The following is a 21,928-nucleotide window of genomic DNA, read 5'->3' on the forward strand; positions in this document are numbered from 1 at the left end:
TCTACACAAGTTTGTCATGCATTCAATTCTATCTAGTAACTCTTATCTATCAATGTGCTTTATTGACTAGATAAAACTAGATTTGAGTTATTATTTTAATCCACCATCCATCATTATCCTTGATTCTCCAATCCCATCATCCCGACAACTTACTTCATATTACCCTATTATATCTACATCCAACTATCCTAATTTACAGTCTTAACACTAATTTAATTAAACCCTCCATACTTAACATCATGTTCAATTATATATGCATTCTCATAAACTTATTTATTTCATTTAATTTATTTTCCTACATTGAGCTTTTCCATTGCCATATGGTTTAATTTTTACATGTTTCTAAATGAGCCCCTTGATATAAACATTACCCTTAAACTAAGCTCAAATACACTAAGTGTCATTATCCTCTACTCAAGACTTGAAATGATTAAATAATTATCTAATAAAAATAAAAATAAATATAAAGGGTGAATCTCCTATCTATGTAAAATCCTCATCATTCCCTAACTCTTACCAAGGCCACATTTCTTCCTACACATGGTCCCCACAAGGTCCCACATGGGTCATGTGCAAAATTTTGACTAATCCAAGCCTTAGGACATCTTTTTTCCATCCCTCCAATCAACAATCCTAATGTGAACAAGTCATATTAAATGTCAACTTGACATTCTCCTAAGTAAAAATCCCTTGGGATTGCTATCCCACTCCCCCTTAATTTCAAGTTGACTACCTATGCTTGGGAACATGTCTACTACAAGGAGGGGATGACTAGTGCATAAGTAAAGGATGTGACATAAACCCTTTCTCCTATGCACCCAAGTATATTAATGGGGATGAAAACCCTTTTCAACGAGGCAAGCTAAAGGATAAAAGTTTTGACATGACATGTCAGAATGAATATCAGATTTAACAATACACCTTGGGGAGTGGAGAAAATGTTTTGCATTATGATGACTTAGGAAATGTTGGGGGCTACTCTAGAAGGGCGGTCAAGATCAATCTTGGCTTTTATTTTATTTTTGAGTTAAATATTTAAATTTTTCATATTCTCTAACATGCACACTAATATGCCTTTATTTATTTAATTACTAATTTATTATTTGAGTGTTGGATGTGACTTAGAGGTCACAAGATTGTAATGTGTACCATTCTGTCACTTAGGAAATGTATTAGTCTAGGACACTCATTAGTCTCTATATGCTATTTTTTATTTTTATTTTTATTGGATAGCAGTCTAGAATCTGGGAATATTCTTTAATATTTTATTGCTCTGTATTAAGGAAGGGATTTATTTGCCTTTACCATACATTTTGCAGAGAGGAAAATGCATGCCTACAACAATGTATCGCATAGATTTTATTATGTCTTCTCTTACAACAAACTTCATTTTGTTATATCATGAAATTAATTTGATGATTTCCTTGCTTAGAATTGCATTAAGCTTGGTAATTAAAATCAATGTTATTCATGCATGTGATATGAACATAAAATTTTCCTTCCAAATTATTGTGTGCACAACAAGATTGTAAGCAATCTACTAAGTTTTAAAATTATACAATCAATGGTATCACATAACATCTATGGATTGTTATTATCAACTAGTCATTTACAATACCTCAAGGAGAAAACTTTCTTTCACATTTTCAAATGATAACAATGATATCAAAGCAAATCTGTGACTCATACCAATGCTTTCATAACAATATAAACTCCAAATGAAACATGCATATACAACCTTATCAATTATTTCCTCTACACGTACATTAAGTAACAATGATACAATCTCCTTCCATCACAATGGGGCAACATAAGGGACTTTTCAAAATCATAAGGAACATGAGCATTGAAAGATATGGACAATGAGTAGCATGAACATTGTCCAACATGATCGTTGAGAACATGAACAAGCTGGTGAATCCTCCTTCACAAATGAGGGCACAATGTCAAGTTTTCTTATCCAACATCAATCTACAAGATGATCATTCCAAGTCATTTCGATTGCTCCCTTGGACACAAATCTGAATATGCAACACAACAAAATAACAAGGACCATGGGTGCTTTCCATCCAACCATAGGCCTCAAAGAGACCACCCTCACACTAGGGAACAAGGCTCAAACTAGGATACACATACAATCTTTCAATGCATAAACATTACATTTCAAACTTGAACAATTCCCCCCCAAGGCTATTTCACAATGGCTTCACAGATGGAACCATAAACATAGGGTGAAGGTGTGTTCTAAAATGAAGACTTGTCGTACCAAACCATATCTACAATAAACAATTTTCATGACCTCTCAGGGCTATCATAATTCAAAAAATTTCATGCCCTCTCAGGGCTATCATAAATCAACAATTTAATGCCCTCTCAGGGTCTCCACATTTCCTCCTCCAAACCCACTACCATCAGCTGTAACTCCTCAAACTTCCTTTCTACACCATACTTTCCTTATCACCCCCAGCAAGATATGAATGGTTATGGAATACAATGGAGCCCATACTCCAAGGTTCTCAATACATTTTTTGAACCCAACTTAAGCCCTTCACCCTGGACTTCTCTTCCCTTCCCACAAGGGTGAGTGTAAGTCCCACGTCCATAACAACACTCAAGCACAAAACAAGAAAAAAAAACCAAGTAGAAATAAAACAAGAAATTTTCAAGAGCACATTACATTTTCACAACACAATATCAACACCCAAGGAAATAGAGGAAATCCAAACCTTGTACTCACAATACTCCACACAATACAACAAGATGCACAATGGTGTCACACTGATCTACATGGAATAAACACCATTCAAGCACTGACATGAATGCTACTCCACAAAGCAATGCAATGCATACTCCATTGATAAACTCTACGCTTGCATATTTGCTTAACCATGCTAAAAGAAAGAAATGGAAAAGAAGCAAGTTTGAGATAGCAACCTTGGTCCAAGCTAGGGTAAGGATAGTTGTAGTAGAGCTCCCCTAATCTCCCTCCAAAACCTAATTGTCTCTAAAATTAGAGAGTGGGCAGACACCCCACTAGTTTGGCCAAGACCCACTAATAAAGCCTTCCCACTAACTTATTTTAGCAAAAACACAAAGCAACTACTTCTTACAAACTTGTCTCCTCTAACAGTTCATTGATAGCCCTCACGAGCTTTGAGTTATGACCCTCAAAAGATCGACCTCAAAATGCACTTAGAGCACCTTGGAGACTCCTCGATAAAGGGTGGCCACAAATGATCGATGGTCTTTGTAGCTGGAACAAGGGTGTGACTATGGTTCACCCACCCATCCAAAGCTAATGGCACTGATGATTCGATGCCAAGATCAGCGGTTTCAAAGTTACGTTGTGGTGCACCTATGAATTGAGGCACACTACGAGTTTTGCAATCAAGCAAGATCGTTGTGTCGAATCTAAATGGAATGTGATCTCTCAAAAATGAGATAGGTTATTTTAGGCCTCAGCATCACCATCCTGAAGCATTTGATAGCTCAATGATATCCCTCATGAGCTTCGAGTTATGACCCTCGAAAGATCGACCTCAAAATGCACTTAGAGCACCTTGGAGACTCCTCGATACGGGGTGGCCGCAAATGATGGATGGTCTCCATGGCTGGAACAAGGGTGTGATTAGGGTTCACCCACCCATCTAGAGCTAATGGCACTAACAATTTGATGCCAGGATTAGTGATTTCAAAGTTACACTGTGGTGCACATATAAACTGAGGCACACTGTGAGTTTTGGCATCGAGCAAGATCATTGTGTCGAATCCTAACAGAATGTGATCTCTCAAAAATGAGATAGGTTATTTTAGGCCTTAGTATCATAATCCTATAACATTTGACAGTTCATCGATAGCCCTCACGAGCTTCGAGTTATGACCCTCGAAAGATTGACCTCAAAATACACTTAGAGCACCTTGGAGACTCCTTGGTATGGGGTGGCCTCAAATGATGGATGGTCTCCATGGAAAAAAAAAGGGTGTGACTAGGGTTCACCCACCCATCCAAAACTAATGGCGTTGACGATTCGAGGCCACGATCAACGGTTTCAAAGTTACGCTGTGGTGCACCTATGAACTAAGGCACACTGTGAGTTTTGACATCGAGCGAGATTGCTGTGCTGAATCCAAAAGAAATGTGATCTCTCAAAAATGAGATAGGTTATTTTAGGCCTTAGTATCATCGTCCTGTAGCATTTGACAATTCATCAGTAGCCCTCACGAGCTTTGATTTATGACCCTCGAAAGATCGACCTCGAAATGCACTTAGAGCACCTTGGAGACTCCTCGGTACGGGGTGGCCGCAAATGATGGATGGTCTTTGTGGCCAAAAAAAGGGTGTGACTAGGGTTCACACACCTATCCAAAGCTAATGGCACTGATGATTCGATGCCAAGATCAGTGATTTCAAAGTTACGCTATGGTGCACCTATGAACTGAGGCACACTACGAGTTTTGGCATCAAGCGAGATCATTGTGCCGAATCCTAATGGAATGTGATCTCTTGAAAATGAGATAGGTTATTTTAGGCTTAGTATCACCATCCTATAGTATTTGACAGTTCATCAATAGCCCTCATGAGCTTCGAGTTATGACCCTCGAAAGATCGACCTCAAAATGCACTTAGAGCACCTTGGAGACTCCTTAGTATGCGATGGCCACAAATGATGGATGGTCTCTGTGGTTGAAAAAAAGGTGTGGCTAGGGTTCACCCACCCATCCAGAGCTAATGGTGCTAACGATTCGATGCCACAATCAACGGTTTCAAAGTTACGCTGTGGTGCACCTATGAACTGAGGCACACTGCAAGTTTTGGCATCGAGCGAGATTATTGTGCTGAATCCAAATAGAATGTGATCTCTCAAAAATGAGATAGGTTATTTTAGGCCTCAACATCAGCATCTTGTAGCATTCGATAGTTTATCGATAGCCCTCATAAACTCTAAGTTATGACCCTTAGAAGATCGACCTCAAAACGCACTTAGAGAACCTTGGGGACTCCTCGGTACGGAGTGGCCACGGACGATAAAGGGTCTCCGTGGTTGGAACAAGGGTGTCACTAGGGTTCACCCAACCACTCGAAGCTAATGGAACTGACAATTCAAACAGTTCTAGCTGTTAGGAGTTAGATTTTGAAAAGTTGTCAAGAAAATTGCAAAAGTTGCTAAGCAACTTTTTGCAATTTTTGCGCTAAGACAAGTTTTATTGCAAATAGACTCTACAAACTCCTAGGGACCCTAATAATGTTCTAAACATATAGACTTACCTAAAAAATATGGAATTTACCAAAAATTCACTTTATTGGACCAATTGATGGCCAAGGCTTATAGTTGCACCATGGGGTCTTGTGTCCATTGCAAATGTGGATGGTCACAGGGAGATCATTAGATCTATCCCTAGACCTTATTACATCAAGAAAAGAAAAATAATTAGGTTCTTTGCACTAGTGTTCCCTGTATTTCATAAAATTGAAATTATAGAGTTTCCTTCCAAAATGCTCATGTAGCCGTTACATTCAAGATTTGAATTTTCTAAAGCAACAAGCTAAATTTTAAGTGACTTATTGAATGTTTCAACTGAAAAAGTGATGTTGTCGAGTCTACAGGGACAGGGATATGTTGGGAACTAGTACCAAAAGAAATCGGATATCCGATTTTAGATCGAATATTTGATTTAAAATCGGATATTCGATTTGAAATCAGATATCCGATTTTCTCCAATGACATTTGGAGGGAAAAGAACCTTTGCTATAATAGTATTAATATTAGAATAATTATTGGACAGAAACCGACTTTGGTTTATTAGTATTAATATATAGTATCAATATTATTATTATACTTATAATAGTATTCTTATTATTACTATAGATATAATAGTATTAGTGTTTAGTGTTTATTTATATTATTATTATTATTATGCTACAATAGTATTAATAGTATATAAATATGTCATCATTTAATGGGTCAAAGGAGGTCATAAGTCGCCCTATGACCCCCTTTGATCCATAATAACCATTCTAATATGTCCCTAGGTTTCCTGGGACCCCTAGGGACATATTTCATTTCATGGGTCAAAGGACCCTATGATCCCCTTTGACATATATGAAAGATTCTAATATGTCCTTAGGAGTCCTAGGATCCCTAGGGACATATCTCATTATTTAATGGGTCAATGGGGGTCATAGGTCAACCTATGACACCCATTAACACATATTAACCATTCTAATATGTCTCTAGGGGTCCTGGGACCCCTTAGAGACATATTTTTTCATTTAATGGGTCAAAGGGGTCCATAGGTGACCCTATGAACCCCTTTGACCTATATGAACAATTCTAATATGTCCCTAGGGGTCCAAGGACCCCTAGGGACATATGTCATCATTTCATGGGTCAAAGGGGGTCATAGGTCACCCTATGACCCCCTTTGACCCATATGAACGATTCTAATATGTCCCTAAGGGACCTAGGACCCTTAGGGACATATGTCATCATTTAATGCGTCAACCCTATGACCCCCTTTGACCAGTATGAATGATTATGATATATTCCTATGGGTCCTAGGACCCTTAAGAACATATGTCATCATTTAATGGGTCAAAGTGGGCCATAGGTCAACTTATGACCACCTTTGACCCATATTAACCATTCTAATATGTCCTTAGTGGTCCTCAGACCCCTAGGGACATATCTCATCATTTAATGGGTCATGGGGGCTCATAGGTCAACCTATGAACCCCTTTGACCCATATTAACCATTATAATATGTCCCCTTAGGGACATATCTCGTCATTTAATGGGTCAAAGGGGGTCATAGATCAACCTATGACCCCCTTTCACACATATTAACCATTCTAATATGTCCCCTTAGGGACATATCTTGTCATTTAATGGGTCAAAGGGGGTCATAGATCAACCTATGACCCTCTTTCACACTTATGAACCCATTTGACCCATATTAACCATTCTAATATGTCCCCTTAGGGACATATCTCGTCATTTAATGGGTCAAAGGGGGTCATAGATCAATCTATGACCCCCTTTCACACATATTAACCATTGTAATATGTCGCCATTTAATAGGTCAAAAGAGGTCATAGGTCACCCTATCACCCCCTTTGACTCATATATACCATTCTAATATGTCCCTAGGGGTCCTAGGACCCCTAAGGACATATCTCATCATTTAATGGGTCGTGCGAGGTCATAGGTCAACCTATGAACCCCTTTCACACATATTAACCATTTTAATATGTCTCTATGGGTCTTAAGACCCCTAGGGACATATGTCGTCATTTAATGGGTCAAAAGGGGTCATAGGTCACCCTATGACTCCCTTTGACTCATATTAACCATTGTAATATGTCGTTAGGGGTCTTAGGACCGCTAAGGATATATGTCGTCATTTAATGCGTCAAAGGGGGTCAATGGTTGACCTATGACCCCCTTTTACCCATATTAACCATTCTAATGTGTCTTTAGGGGTCCTAAGACCCCTAGGGACATATCTCATCATTTAACGGGTCAAAAGGGGTCATAGGTCAACCTCTAACCCCCTTTCACACATATTAACCATTCTAATATGTCTCTAGGAGTCCTAGGACCTCTAGGGATATATGTTGTCATTTAATGGATCAAAGGGAGTCATAGGTCACCCTATGACACCCTTTGACCCATATTAACCATTCTAATATGTCCATGGGTCAAAAGGGGTCATAGGGCCTTTGACCCATATTAATCATTCTAATATGTCCCTAGGGGTCCTAGAACCCCTAGGGACATATGTCATCATTTCATGGGTTGTGGGGGGTCATAAGAAAACTTACCTTTGACCCATATTAACCATTATAATATGTCCCTAGGGGTTTGAGGACCCCTAGGGACATATCTCATCATTTAACAGGTCAAAGGGGGTCCTAGGTCAACCTATGACCTCCTTTTACACATATTAACAATTCTAATATGTCCCCTAGGGACATATCTCATCATTTAAGAGGTCGAAAGGGGTCATAGGTCACCCTATGACCCCCTTTTACCCATATATACCATTCTAATATGTCCCTAGGGGTCTTAGGAACCCTAGGGACATATGTCATCATTTAATGGGTCAAAGGGGGTTATAGGTCAACCTATGACCCCCTTTGACCCATATTAACCATTCTAATATGTTCGTAGGGGTCGTCGGACCCCTAGGGACATATCTCATCATTTAACAGATCATGGAGGGTCATAGGTCAACCTATGAAACCCTTTGACCCATATTAACCATTCTAATATGTCCTTAGGGGTCCTAAGACCCCTAGGGACATATCTCGTCATTTAACAGGTCAAAGGGGGTCATAGATCAACCTATGACCACCTTTCACACATATTAACCATTATAATATGTCCCTAAGAGTCTTAGGACCCCTAGAGAAATATGTCATCATTTAATGGGTCAAAGCGGGTCATAGGTCACCCTATCAGCTCCTTTGACTCATATATACCATTCTAATATGTCATTAGGGGTCCTAGGACCCCTAAGGACATATTTCATCATTTAATGAGTCGTGGGGGGTCATAGGTAAACCTATGACCCCCTTTCACACATATTAACCATTTTAATATGTCCTTATGGGTCCTAGGACCCCTTGGGACATATGTCATCATTTAATTGGTCAAAAGAGATCATAAGTCACCCTATGACTCCTTTTGACCCATATTAAGCATTTTAATATGTCATAATTTAATGTGTCAAAGGGGGTCAATGGTTGACCTATGACCCCTTTTGACCCATATTAACCATTCTAATGCGTCTCTAGGGGTCCTAGGACCCCTAGGGACATATCTCATCATTTAACAGGTCAAAGAGGGTCATAGGTCAACCTATGATACGTTTTCACACATATTAACCATTCTAATATGTCCCTAGGAATCTTAGGACCCTTAAGGATATATGTCATCATTTAATGGGTCAAAGGGGGTCATAGGTCACCCTATGACACCCTTTGACCCATATTAACCATTCTAATATGTCCATGGGTCAAAGGGGGTCATAGGTCACCCTATGACCCCTTTTTATCCATATTAAACATTCTAATATGTCCCTAGAGGTCCTAGGACCCCTAGGGACATATGTCATCATTTCATGAGTCGCGGAGGGTTATAGGAAAACCTATGACTCCCTTTCACCCATATTAACCATTCTAATATGTCCCTAGGGGTCCTAGGACCCCTAGGGACATATATCATCATTTAAAAGGTCAAAACACATATTAACCATTCTAATATGTCCCTAGGGGTCCTAGGACCCCTAAGGACATATCTCGTCATTTAAGGGGTTGAAGGGGGTCATAGGTCACCCTATGACCCCCTTTGACCCATATATACCATTCTAATATGTCCCTAGGGGTCTTAGGAACTCTAGCGACATATGTCATCATTTAATGGGTCAAAAAGGGTCATAGGTCACCCTATGACCCTCTTTAATCCATATTAACCATTCTAATATGTCGCTAGGGGTCTTAGGTACATATCTCATAATTTAATGGGTCGTGGGGGGTCATAGGTCACCCTATGACCCCCTTTTACACATATTAACTATTATAATATGTCCCTATGGGTCCTAAGACCCCTAGGGACATATGTCATCATTTAATAGGTCAAAGGGGGTCATAGGTCAACTTATGACCCCCTTTCACCCATATTAACCATTCTAATATGTCCCTAGGGGTCTTCGGACCCCTACGAACATATCTCGTCATTTAACAGGTCAGGAGGGGTCATAGGTCAACCTATGAACTTTGTTCACCAATATTAAGCATTCTAATATGTCCCTAGGGGTCCTAGGACCCCTAGGGACATATCTCGTCATTTAATGGGTCGTGGGGGTTCATAGATCAACCTATGACCCCCTTTCATAGATATTAACCATTATAATATGTCCCTAAGGGTCCTAAGACCCCTAGGCACATATCTCATCATTTAATGAGTTAAAAGAGGTCATAGGTCACCCTAGGATCCCCTTTGACATATCTCATCATTTAATGGGTCATAAGGGGTCATAGGTCAACGTATGACCCCCTTTCACACATATTAACCATTCTAATATGTCTGTAAGGGTCCTAGGTCCCCTAGGGAGATATGTCGTCATTTAATGGGTCAAAGGGGCTCATAGGTCACCCTATGATCCCTTTTGACCCATATTAACCATTCTAATATGTCCCTAGGGGTCCTAGGACCCCTAGGGACATATGTCATCATTTCATGGGTCAAAAGACCTTATGACCCCCTTTGACCTATATGAAGGATTCTAATATGTGCTTATGGGTCCTAGGACCCCTAGGGACATATGTCATCATTTAATGGGTCAAAATGGGTCATAGGTCACCCTATAATATCTTTTGACCCATATGAATTATTCTAATATGTCCCTAGGGGTCCTAGGAACATATCTCGTTATTTAATGGGTGAAAGAGGGTCATAGGTCAACCTATGACTCCCTTCGACACATATTAACCATTCTAATATTTTCCTATGGGTCCTAGGACCCCTAAGGACATATGTCATCATTTAATGGGTCAAAGGGGTTCATAGGTCATCCTATGATCCCGTTTGACCTATATAAATAATTCTAATATGTAGTACCTAGGGGTACTAGGACCCCTAGCGACATATGTCATCATTTAATGGGTCAAAAAGGATCATAGGTCACCCTATGACCCCATTTGGATATGTCCCTACGGGTCTTAGGATCCTTAGGGACATATGTCATCATTTAATAGGTTAAAGGGGGTCATAGGTGCTTTTGACCAATATGAACGATTCTAATATGTCCCTAGGGGTCCTAAGACCTCTAAGGACATATGTCATCATTTAATGAGTCAAAAGGGCTCATAGGTCACCCTATGATCCCATTTGACCCATATTAACCATTGTAATATGTCGTTAGTGGTTCTACGACCCCTAGGGACATATGTCATCATTTATTGCATCAAAGGAGGTCAATGGTTGACCTATGACCCCCTTTGACCCATATTAACTATTCTAAAATGTCCCTAGGGGTCCTAGGACCCCTAAGGACATATCTCATCATTTAACAGTTCTAAAGAGGTCATAGGTCAACCTATGACCCCCTTTCACACATATTAACCATTCTAATATGTCCTAGGACCCCTAGGGACATATATCATCATTTAATGAGACAAAGCAGTTCATATGTCACCCTATGACCCCCTTTGAGCCATATATACCATTCTAATATGTCCATAGGGGTCTTAGGACCCCTTGGGACATATCTCGTCATTTAATGGGTCGTGGGGGTCATAGGTCAACCTATGACCCCCTTTCACACATTTTAACCATTCTAATATGTCCTTAAGGGTCCTAGGACCCTTAGGGACATATGTCATCATTTAATGGGTCAAAGGGGGTCAAAGGGTGACCTATGAACCCCTTTGACCCATATTAACCATTCTAATATGTCCATGGGTCAAAAGGGGTCATAGGTCACCCTATGACCCCCTTTGACCCATATTAACCATTCTAATATGTCCCTAGGGGTCCTAGGACCCCTAGGGATATATGTTGTCATTTCATGTTTCGTGGGGGGTCATAGGTCAACCTATGACCCCCTGTCACACATATTAACCATTCTAATATGTCCCTAGGGGTCCTAGGACCCCTAGGGACATATCTTGTCATTTAAGGGGTCGAAGGCGGTCATAGGTCACCCTATGACCCCCTCTGACTCATATATACCATTCTAATATGTCCTTAGGGCTCCTAGGACCCCTAGGGACATATGTCGTTATTTAATGGGTCAAAGGAAGTCATAGGTCACCCTATGACCCTTTGACCCATATTAACCATTCTAATATGTCCCTAGAGGTCCTAGGACCCCTACGCATGTATCTCGTCATTTAATGGGTCGTGGGGGGTCATAGGTCACTCTATGACCCCCTTTCAAACATATTAACCATTATAATATGTCCCTATGGGTCCTAGGACCCCTAGGGACATATGTTATCATTCAATGGGTCAAAAGGGATCTATGATCCCCTTTGACTCATATTAACCATTGTAATATTTCGCTTAGGGTCCTAGGACCCCTACGGACATATGTTGTCATTTAATGCATCAAAGGGGGTCAATGGTTGACCTATGACCCCCTTTGACTCCTATTAATCATTCTAATATGTGAGACATATATCGTCATTTAACGGGTCAAAGAGACCTATGACCCTCTTTCACACATATTATTCATTCTAGAGGTCCTAGGACCCCTAGGGACATATGTCGTCATTTAATGGGTCAAAGGGGTTCATAGGTCACCCTATGACCCCTTTTGACCCATATATATCATTCTAATATATCTTTAGGGGTCCTAGCACCCCTAGGGACATATCTCATCATTTAATTGGTCGACCTATTACCCCCTTTCACACATATTAATGATTCTAATATGTCCCTAGGGGTCCTAGAACCCCTAGGGACATATGTCATCATTTAATGGTCAAAGGGGGTCATAGGTCACCCTATGACCCCCTTTGACCCATATTAACCATTCTAATATGTCCATGGGTCAAAGGGGTTCATAGGTCACCCTATGATGCCTTTTGACCCATATTAACCATTCTAATGTGTCCCTAGGGGTCCTAGGACCCGTAGGGACATATGTCATTATTGCATGGGTTGTAGGGGGTCATAGGTCAACCTATGACCCCCTTTGACCCATATTAACCATTCTAATATGTCCTTAAGGGTCTTAGGTCCCCTAGGGAAATATCTCATCGTTTAATGGGTCAAAAATGTTCATAGGTTAACCTATGACCTCCTTTCACACATATTAACCATTCTAATATGTCCCTAAGGGTCCTAGGACCCCTAGGCACATATCTCATCATTTAATGTGTCAAAGGGGGTCATAGGTCACCTTATGACCCCCTTTGACCCATATATACTATTCTAATATGTCCGTAGGGGTCTTTTGACCCCTAGAGACATATCTTGTCATTTAATGTGTTAGATTGTGGTGACTGATCAGGAAAGTACTGTACATACTTCATAAATAGTGGGGTTCGGGGCATCGGCCCGAAAAAAAATTTTTTGGAAGTAGCCGACATATTATGGCCGACATATGGCCGACATGTTATAACCCTAAAGCGGTTTAATACTTGTATAAAAAGGGCTTAGGGTTGGGTATTTTTGATGTGTGGTGATACAAAATTGGTTCTTGCGGTGGTATTGAGCTGTAAGGGATTACGGATTGTAATCAGGTTGTAATCACTGGATTGTAATAAGATCGGACTTGCTGTTTGGTGGACGTAGCCCAGGGATTGGGTGAACCACATTAAATCTTGGTGCCTTATGTTCATTTCTGTGTGTTCTATTATTTTCTGTTATTGGTTATATTTGCATGTAGTTTTTTATTTCTGTCCGTGGTTTATCCTAACAAGTGGTATCAGAGCCTAGTTGTTTCTCAGTTATCCTCTGCAGGAAAGTCTCACGGTTAAGTGGGAGTCTCACGGTTGAGTGGGAGCAATGGCAGATGATGGTAAGCTGAGGGTTGATAGGTTTAATGGGCAGAACTTTCAGTTATGGAAGATGCAAATGGAAGACTATTTATATCAGAAGGATTTGTGGAAGCCGTTGGAAGGAAAAGCCAAGAATCAGGGAACTATGTCAGAGGCTGAATGGGATCTTTTGGACAGAAAGGCACTTGGAAGCATTCGGTTATGCTTGGCACCATCGGTGGCATTTAATATTACAAAAGCAAAGACGACAGAAGATTTGATGAAAACCCTAGCGACACTGTATGAAAAGCCCTCCGCTTCAAATAAGGTATTTCTCATGAAGCGTTTATTTAATATGAAAATGGCAGAAGGTGGATCTGTTGCAGATCATTTAAATGAGTTTAATACTATTACTAGTCAATTATCTTCTGTGGGTATCAATTTTGATGAAGAAATTAGGGCTCTCTTGATTTTGTGTTCTTTGCCTGAAAGCTGGAATGGCTTGGTAATGGCGGTGAGTAATTCCGTTCCTGGATCTAGTACCCTAAAATATGATGATGTGATCGGTGTTATTTTAAGTGAGGAAACTCGTAGAAAATCCTCAGGTGGATCTACATCAGGAAGTGCTTTAAATGCACAAAGCAGGGGTAGAACGACTGAAAGAGGAAGTAACTCTGGAAATCGTGGGAAATCAAGAGGAAAGTCAAAGGGGAGGAGGTCTCAATCGAGAGGACCAAATGATTGCTGGTACTGTGGGAAACCAGGGCACAAAAAGAAAGATTGCTGGACTCGAAAGAAAAATGAAGGAGATAAATCAGATGGAGACAAAGAGGCAAATGTGGTAAGTAACAAATCCGAAGAGGATGCTTTGCTTCTGTCTTTAGAGAGTGTTGATGATTCATGGGTTTTAGATTCTGGTGCTTCTTTTCATGCTACACCTCATAGAGGTTATTTCATTGATTATGTCCAAGGGGATTTTGGGCTTGTTTATTTGGGGGATAATGAACCCTGTCAGATTGTTGGAAAGGGAAAAATTAAGATTAAGTTGCAGAATGGGAATCATTGGCTACTACATGAGGTAAGACATGTTCCAAAACTAAGTAGAAATTTAATTTCAGTAGGGCAACTCGGTGATGAGGGTTGTGTAGTTACTTTTAATGATAAAAATTGGAAGGTTTCAAAAGGTTCCCTTGTAGTAGCAAAAGGTGTGAAAGTAGGCACCTTATATCTTTGTACAGGTCATATTGTTCCTTCTACTTTGATTGTTTCAGAGAAAAATGAATATTCAGGAACAATTACTGCAGATGAGCAGGGAGAACAAATAGCTGCTGTGGATTCTGATACAGCGTTGTGGCACAATAGACTTGGGCACATGAGTGAGAAAGGTATGAAAGTACTTCATTCAAGGAAAGTTTTACTAGGTCTAAAATGTGTGAATATGGATTTCTGTGAAAGTTGTGTGTATGGAAAACAAAAGAGAGTGAGTTTTGTAAAGACAGGGAAGGAAAACAAAAAGGAGAAATTAGAACTTGTGCATACAGATGTATGGGGACCGGCTCAGGTATCTTCCCTTGGTGGCTCTCATTATTATGTTACATTTATTGATGACGCAACTAGAAAAGTATGGGTTTATTTCCTTAAACACAAATCTGATGTATTTCAAACTTTTAAGAAATGGAAATGCTTGGTTGAAAATGAGACTGGTAAGAAATTAAAATGTCTCAGATCTGATAATGGTGGTGAGTATTGCAGTCATGAATTTGAAGATTATTGCTCCACTAATGGTATTCGTAGACAAAAAACTGTTCCAAGGACTCCACAGGAAAATGGAGTGGCTGAACGCATGAACAGGACTATAATGGAGCGCGCAAGGAGCATGAGGTTGCATGCTGGGTTGCCCTTACACATGTGGGCGGAGGCTGTCAATACTGCAGTATATTTGATTAATAGAGGTCCCTCTACTCCTTTGGGCTGTGGTATTCCAGAGGAAGCATGGACTGGCAAGAAGGTGAGTTATTCTTTTCTCAAGACCTTCGGTTGTGAAGCTTTTGCTCATATAGACTCTGAAAATAGAACCAAGCTAGAAGCTAAATCAAAGAAATGTGTCTTTGTTGGATATGGCATTAATGAATTTGGTTATAGGCTTTGGGATTTTGAAAATCATAAAATTATAAGAAGCCGGGATGTCATATTCAATGAAAAAGTGTTGTACAAAGATCTGTTGCAGCAACATGAGAAGAAAGAAGATGATTATGTAGTGCTGGATGATACTCCAAAAGCTGATGTTCCAGCCATTCCTCATGATGTGCAACAACCGCAACAACAAATACCACATACACCAGTGAATGTTAGACGGTCAACAAGGCCAATTAGACCTCCACAAAGGTTTTCTCCCTCTTTGTATTCTATTTTACTTACTGATGCTGGTGAACCTGAAAGTTATGATGAAGCTGTGCAGGTGGATACTAAGATTCAGTGGGAGTCTGCAATGAAAGATGAAATGGACTCTTTGCTGAAAAATAAGACATGGGATTTGTGCAAGTTGCCTGCAGGTAAAAAGGTTTTACAGAATAAATGGGTTTACAGGTTGAAAGAAGAGGAAGGAGGTAAGAAAAGATTTAAGGCCAAGTTAGTTGTAAAAGGATTTGCACAGAAAAAAGGAATTGATTTTGATGAAATATTTTCTCCTGTTGTTAAAATGACTTCTATTCGTACTGTTTTAAGTCTTGTGGCTACTGAAGATTTGCATTTAGAGCAGATGGATGTTAAAACAGCCTTTCTTCATGGTGATTTGGATGAAGAAATATATATGGATCAGCCACAGGGTTTTGAGGTCAAAGGTAAGGAGAACTTAGTGTGCAAATTGAAGAAAAGTTTATATGGCCTGAAGCAAGCACCTCGGCAATGGTATCTGAAATTTGATAGTTTTATGCATGAGCATGGATATAATAGGTGTCATTCAGATTACTGTGTTTATTTTAAGAGGTTGGATGATGATAGCTACATTATTTTATGTTTATATGTTGATGATATGCTTATAGCTGGGTCTAACATGGATCATATTAAGGGGCTGAAACGCCAATTAGCACATGCATTTGCTATGAAGGATTTGGGGGCAGCAAAACAAATCCTTGGTATGAAGATTTGCAGAGATAGGAAGAACAGAACATTGACGCTATCTCAAGCTGATTATGTTGAGAAGGTGTTGCAACGTTTCTCTATGGAGAATGCTAAAGCTGTCAGCACACCTTTACCTGGTCATTTGAAATTGACTAAGGAGATGTGTCCCAAGACACAGGAAGAGGAGGATAAGATGTCCAAGGTACCCTATGCTTCAGCTGTAGGAAGTTTGATGTATGCTATGGTATGCACTAGGCCAGATATTGCACATGCAGTGGGAGTCGTTAGCAGGTATATGAGTCATCCAGGTTTTGAGCATTGGAATGCTGTCAAGTGGATTCTCAGATATTTGAGAGGAACATTCAATAAGTGTTTACACTTTGGGGGCTCTACTACTGATTTACAGGGCTATGTTGACTCAGATTTGGCTGGGGATATTGATACTAGGCGGAGTACTACAGGTTATGTCTTTACTGTTGGTGGGGCAGCCGTGAGCTGGGTTTCTAGGCTACAGAAGATTAATGCTCTCTCCACTACAGAGGCAGAGTATGTTGCTGCTACAGAGGCCGCCAAAGAGATGATATGGCTTCAGTTCTTCTTGGAAGAATTGGGACATCCTCAGAAGGATAATTTTTTGTTCACAGATAGACAGAGTGCCATTCATCTTGCTAAGAATTCAGCTCTGCATTCTAAGACCAAACACATACAGTTGCGGTACCATTTCATTCGGTCAGTTTTGGAGGATGGACAGTTAAAGCTGGAGAAGATACATACCAATGAAAATCCAGCAGATATGTTGACAAAGGTTGTCACAAGGGAGAAGCTGAACTCCTCTTCAGCTTCAGTTGGTCTTTTAGACTAAATGTGAATAAAAGAATAGCAGAGTCCAGGGTGGTTTGATCCAGTGGGAGCCCCATGCGGTAGTTGTATTGCTACAGGATCAGTCTCCAAGTGGGAGATTGTTGTTTAGTGTGGAGCCTGATCAGTCCCCAAGTGGGAGATTGTTAGATTGTGGTGACTGATCAGGAAAGTACTGTACATACTTCATAAATAGTGGGGTTCGGGGCATCGCCCCAAAAAAAAATTTTTTGGAAGTAGCCGACATCGACATGGTAGCCGACATATTATGGCCGACATATGGCCGACATGTTATAACCCTAAAGCGGTTTAATACTTGTATAAAAAGGGCTTAGGGTTGGGTATTTTTGATGTGTGGTGATACGAAATTGGTTCTTGCGGTGGTATTGAGCTGTAAGGGATTACGGATTGTAATCAGGTTGTAATCACTGGATTGTAATAAGATCGGACTTGCTGTTTGGTGGACGTAGCCCAGGGATTGGGTGAACCACGTTAAATCTTGGTGCCTTATGTTCATTTCTGTGTGTTCTATTATTTTCTGTTATTGGTTATATTTGCATGTAGTTTTTTATTTCTGTCCGTGGTTTATCCTAACATAATGGGTCGTGGGGCATCATAGGTCAACCTATGACCCCCTTTCATACATATTAACCATTCTAATATGTCCCTAGGGGTCCTAGGACCCTTAGGGACATATGTCATCATTTAAATAGTCATACTCTTTGACCCATATTAACCATTCTAATATGTCCATGGGTCAAAGGGGGTCATAGGTCACCCTGTGATGCCTTTTGACCCATATTAACAATTCTAATATGTCCCTAAGGGTCCTACAACCCCTAGAGACAGATGTCGCTATTTCATGGGTCAAAGGACCTTATGACTCCTTTTGACCTATATGAACGATTCTAATATGTCCTTAGGGGTCCTAGGACCCTGAGTGACATATGTCATCATTTAATGGGTCAAAGGGGGTAATAGGTCCCTATGATCTGATTATAATCTAGGACTATTACAGAGGAATGCTAATTTATTACATAGAATTAATTTAAAATTTTTAACGAATCAAATTAACGTAAATGAAATAAGAGAACAACAAGATTAAGCTGATAAAAGAGACAATGAGAGAAAGAAGATGCAAACAATTTGATCTCGGAGTTCATCTGTATGGACTACGTCTCCGGGTCCAGCTCCAATAGGGGGACCGATCCAATTTGCTCCAAAATCAATTACAAGTGTTCAAGATCTTCCCTTCAAGAAAAATTGCAGCATTACTCTCCAATGTGCAGGAATAATCATCAAGTCTTCAAGATCATAATCTCCTTCTCATCACCTGGATGCCTTTCCAAAGCCTACTACCCCCATTTTATACATCAAATTTAGCCAAAAATGGGCTAAAACAATTAACTAACATAATCTCCTATTTTGATTACATATTTCGAATTTGCCCCTTTTACCATTATTTTGTTATGATCTCACACCAAAATTAAGGGTTTGTTTTCAACAAATACCCTTATTTAAGTAAGATTGGGAAGATTTGTTATGGATAGATTACAACTCTTCCCTTAATATTTTATATACCATAAATAGCCCATTGGTTGGCCTTAATTTTAGGAGGCCTATGGTTAGGAGTTCAACTCCCATTATCTCATTCCTTTAATTCGAATTAAATAGCTATTTTAATTCGAATTTGAATGTTTTCCCTCTCTTTATGATTTTGTGATGTCATGCTGACATCATCAAAATCCATACTTTTGCTTGAATTTGAAACAATCATAACTTTTATATCCAATCTCTGTTCTTGATGAAACGAACGCCATTGTAAAGCTTTTGACGAGCTCTTTCATTTGGAATCCATTGTCAAATACTTTTGAGATGATTATTTTTTTCACCCTTTTATGACCTTTGGTCTTAGTTTGACCATTTTGACCAATCATAATTTTTGCACTTGAACTCCAATTTTGATCGTTCGAGTTATGTTGGAGTAAAATTGTGAACACTTGTAATGATGTTGATTCTTGGAGCATTGGGGACATTTTATTTTTCAGTAATTTTTATCCCCTGGATCAAGCCTCCCCACTGAAGAGCTTTTGGACCTCCAAAAGTTTGGATTACTCAGAAAGAAGGTGAGGGTATAGTTCCCTCACTTTACCAATCTCCATCCATCTTGCCTTGCTTGGATGCATCCCCTTCAATCCCACTCGGAGGTATTCAACTGGTCCTCTTCGTGAAGTTCTAACATTCCTGTCAAGGATGACATCTTGTGGCAATTCTAACATGTACTCTGGTGAAAGGTCATCAACTGATGGAACTTGAACACTAATTTCTTCATCCAAGATCATTGGAGTCTCATACAACTTTAGATTCTCAACATTGACAACTGAGTAAATTTGCATGTATGGAGGAAGGTTAAGGCGAAAAGCATTGGTACCAATCTTCTCTAAGATTTCAAAAGGACCATACTTGATAGGCTTGAGCTTCCTTCCTTCACCTTGCATTCTTTCCTTACTGATATGTAACCAAACTCTGTCACCAACTTGGAATTGGTGATCAATACGATGCTTATCATGGCGAGCCTTGTATTTTTCTTGGCTCTACTCCAACTGTGCTTCTACTACTTGATGGATTGCTTGGACCTTTTGGATGAACTTTAAAGCCTTTTCTGCATCATGGCATCCATCTACAACATCGTCCTTCCCAAAAGTAAAATCCATTGGTGTCTTAGGCAAGTAACCGAAGCAAGTCTCAAAAGGAGACCTCTTTGTAGAAGAGTGTGCCGCATGGTTGTAAGCATGCTGCACATAATGAAGACTTTCATCCCATAGCTTAAGATGTTTGCTGCAGTAACCTCTAAGTAGATGCACAACTGTCCTGTTCACTACCTCTGTCTGTGCGTCGGTCTGCGGATGGAAGGTTGTACTCTTCTTCAACTTGGTGTCCATGAGTTCCCACAAAGATGACCAAAATTGCCCTAAGAATCGAGAATCTCGATCTGATACAATAAAAGTGGGTAACCCAAAATGAACCCATACATTTTGAAAGTACAAATGAGCAGTCAGTTCAATAGTAACTTGCTTTTTACAAGGCATTAAAATACACATTTTGCTGAACCGATCAACTACTACATACAAATAATCATGACCCTTCCTAGACATAGGTAAACCTCCCACAAAGTCCATAGACACACTTTCCCATGGATGAGATGGTACAGGTAATGGTGTGTACAAACCCAATTTCCTATTACTTGGTTTGCTGGTTGCACACATTACACATCCTTTTATATACTTGGTGATAGTTTTCTGCATATGAGGCTAGTAACAATATTTCTGCAATTGAACTAATGTCTTATTTACCCCAAAATGCCCTGCAATCAAAGAAGTGTGTGCTTCACGAATTACATGTGCATGTTCATCTTTAGGAATGCATAGTTTTCCCAAGTGGTACAACAAATTGTCCTGCACATAGTAATCTTTCTCTTCCACATGTTTACCCTGGATTAAAGCTGCATAGATATCCTTAAAGTTCTCATCATTAGCATATTGTTCTTCAAAACTTTCATGAACCATAGAACTATTTTGAAGGATTATCAAAGCATTCTGAATAGGAGGTCTAGATAGCATATCTACTACTTTGTTATGGGAACCCTTCTTATACTTAATTACCAAATGAAACTATTGTAGAAAACCCATCCACTTAAAGTGCCTACTTTGTTGCAACTTAGATTGTGAGTGCAAATATTGCAATGGCTGGTGATCAGTGTGGATTACAGTTTCTTTTCCCATTAAGTAATGTTTCCATTTTTTAACACTCTAAACTAAAGCATAAAGTTCTTTATCATATGTAGGATAGTTACTTACTGCTCCTGAAAAAGTTTCAGAGTGGTAGCGACTGGTTTACCTCCTTGCATGAGTACAGCTCCCATGGCAAACCCGCTCGCATCTGTCTCAATCTCAAATGGTTGATGTAAATTAGGTAGAGCTAAAACTGGTGCAGTACTCAAATTTTCCTTTAAATTATCGAAAGCCTTCTATTGTGGACCTCCCCACTGAAAAGTTGCCTTGGTACTAGTTTATGTATGCAACGGTGATGCAATGAAAGAGAAGTTTGCAATGAACTTCCTCCAGTACTGAACTGCACCTAAGAAACTCTTGACTTCTGTAACTATACTTGGCTTAAGCCATTTTACAATACATTCAACCTTTGCAAGGTCTACTTTCAACTGACCATTCCCTATGACATAGCCTAAGTACACTAAAGATGTCTTTGCAAATTCACATTTTGACATCTTTACATATAGTTTTTCTTTTCTCAGTATATCAAATACTTTCTTTACATGAATTACATGATCATCCCAAGACTTACTAAATACAAGAATATCATCTAAATAGATTATGACAAAGTCATCAATAAAGGGACAAAAGACATCATTCATGACTCTCATGAATGTAGTTGGTGCATTAC

Source organism: Cupressus sempervirens, chromosome 10 (assembly GCF_028749045.1).
Source record: "Cupressus sempervirens isolate cs-2001-9-10 chromosome 10, ASM2874904v1, whole genome shotgun sequence".
In the NCBI taxonomy this organism is placed as follows: Eukaryota; Viridiplantae; Streptophyta; class Pinopsida; order Cupressales; family Cupressaceae; genus Cupressus; species Cupressus sempervirens.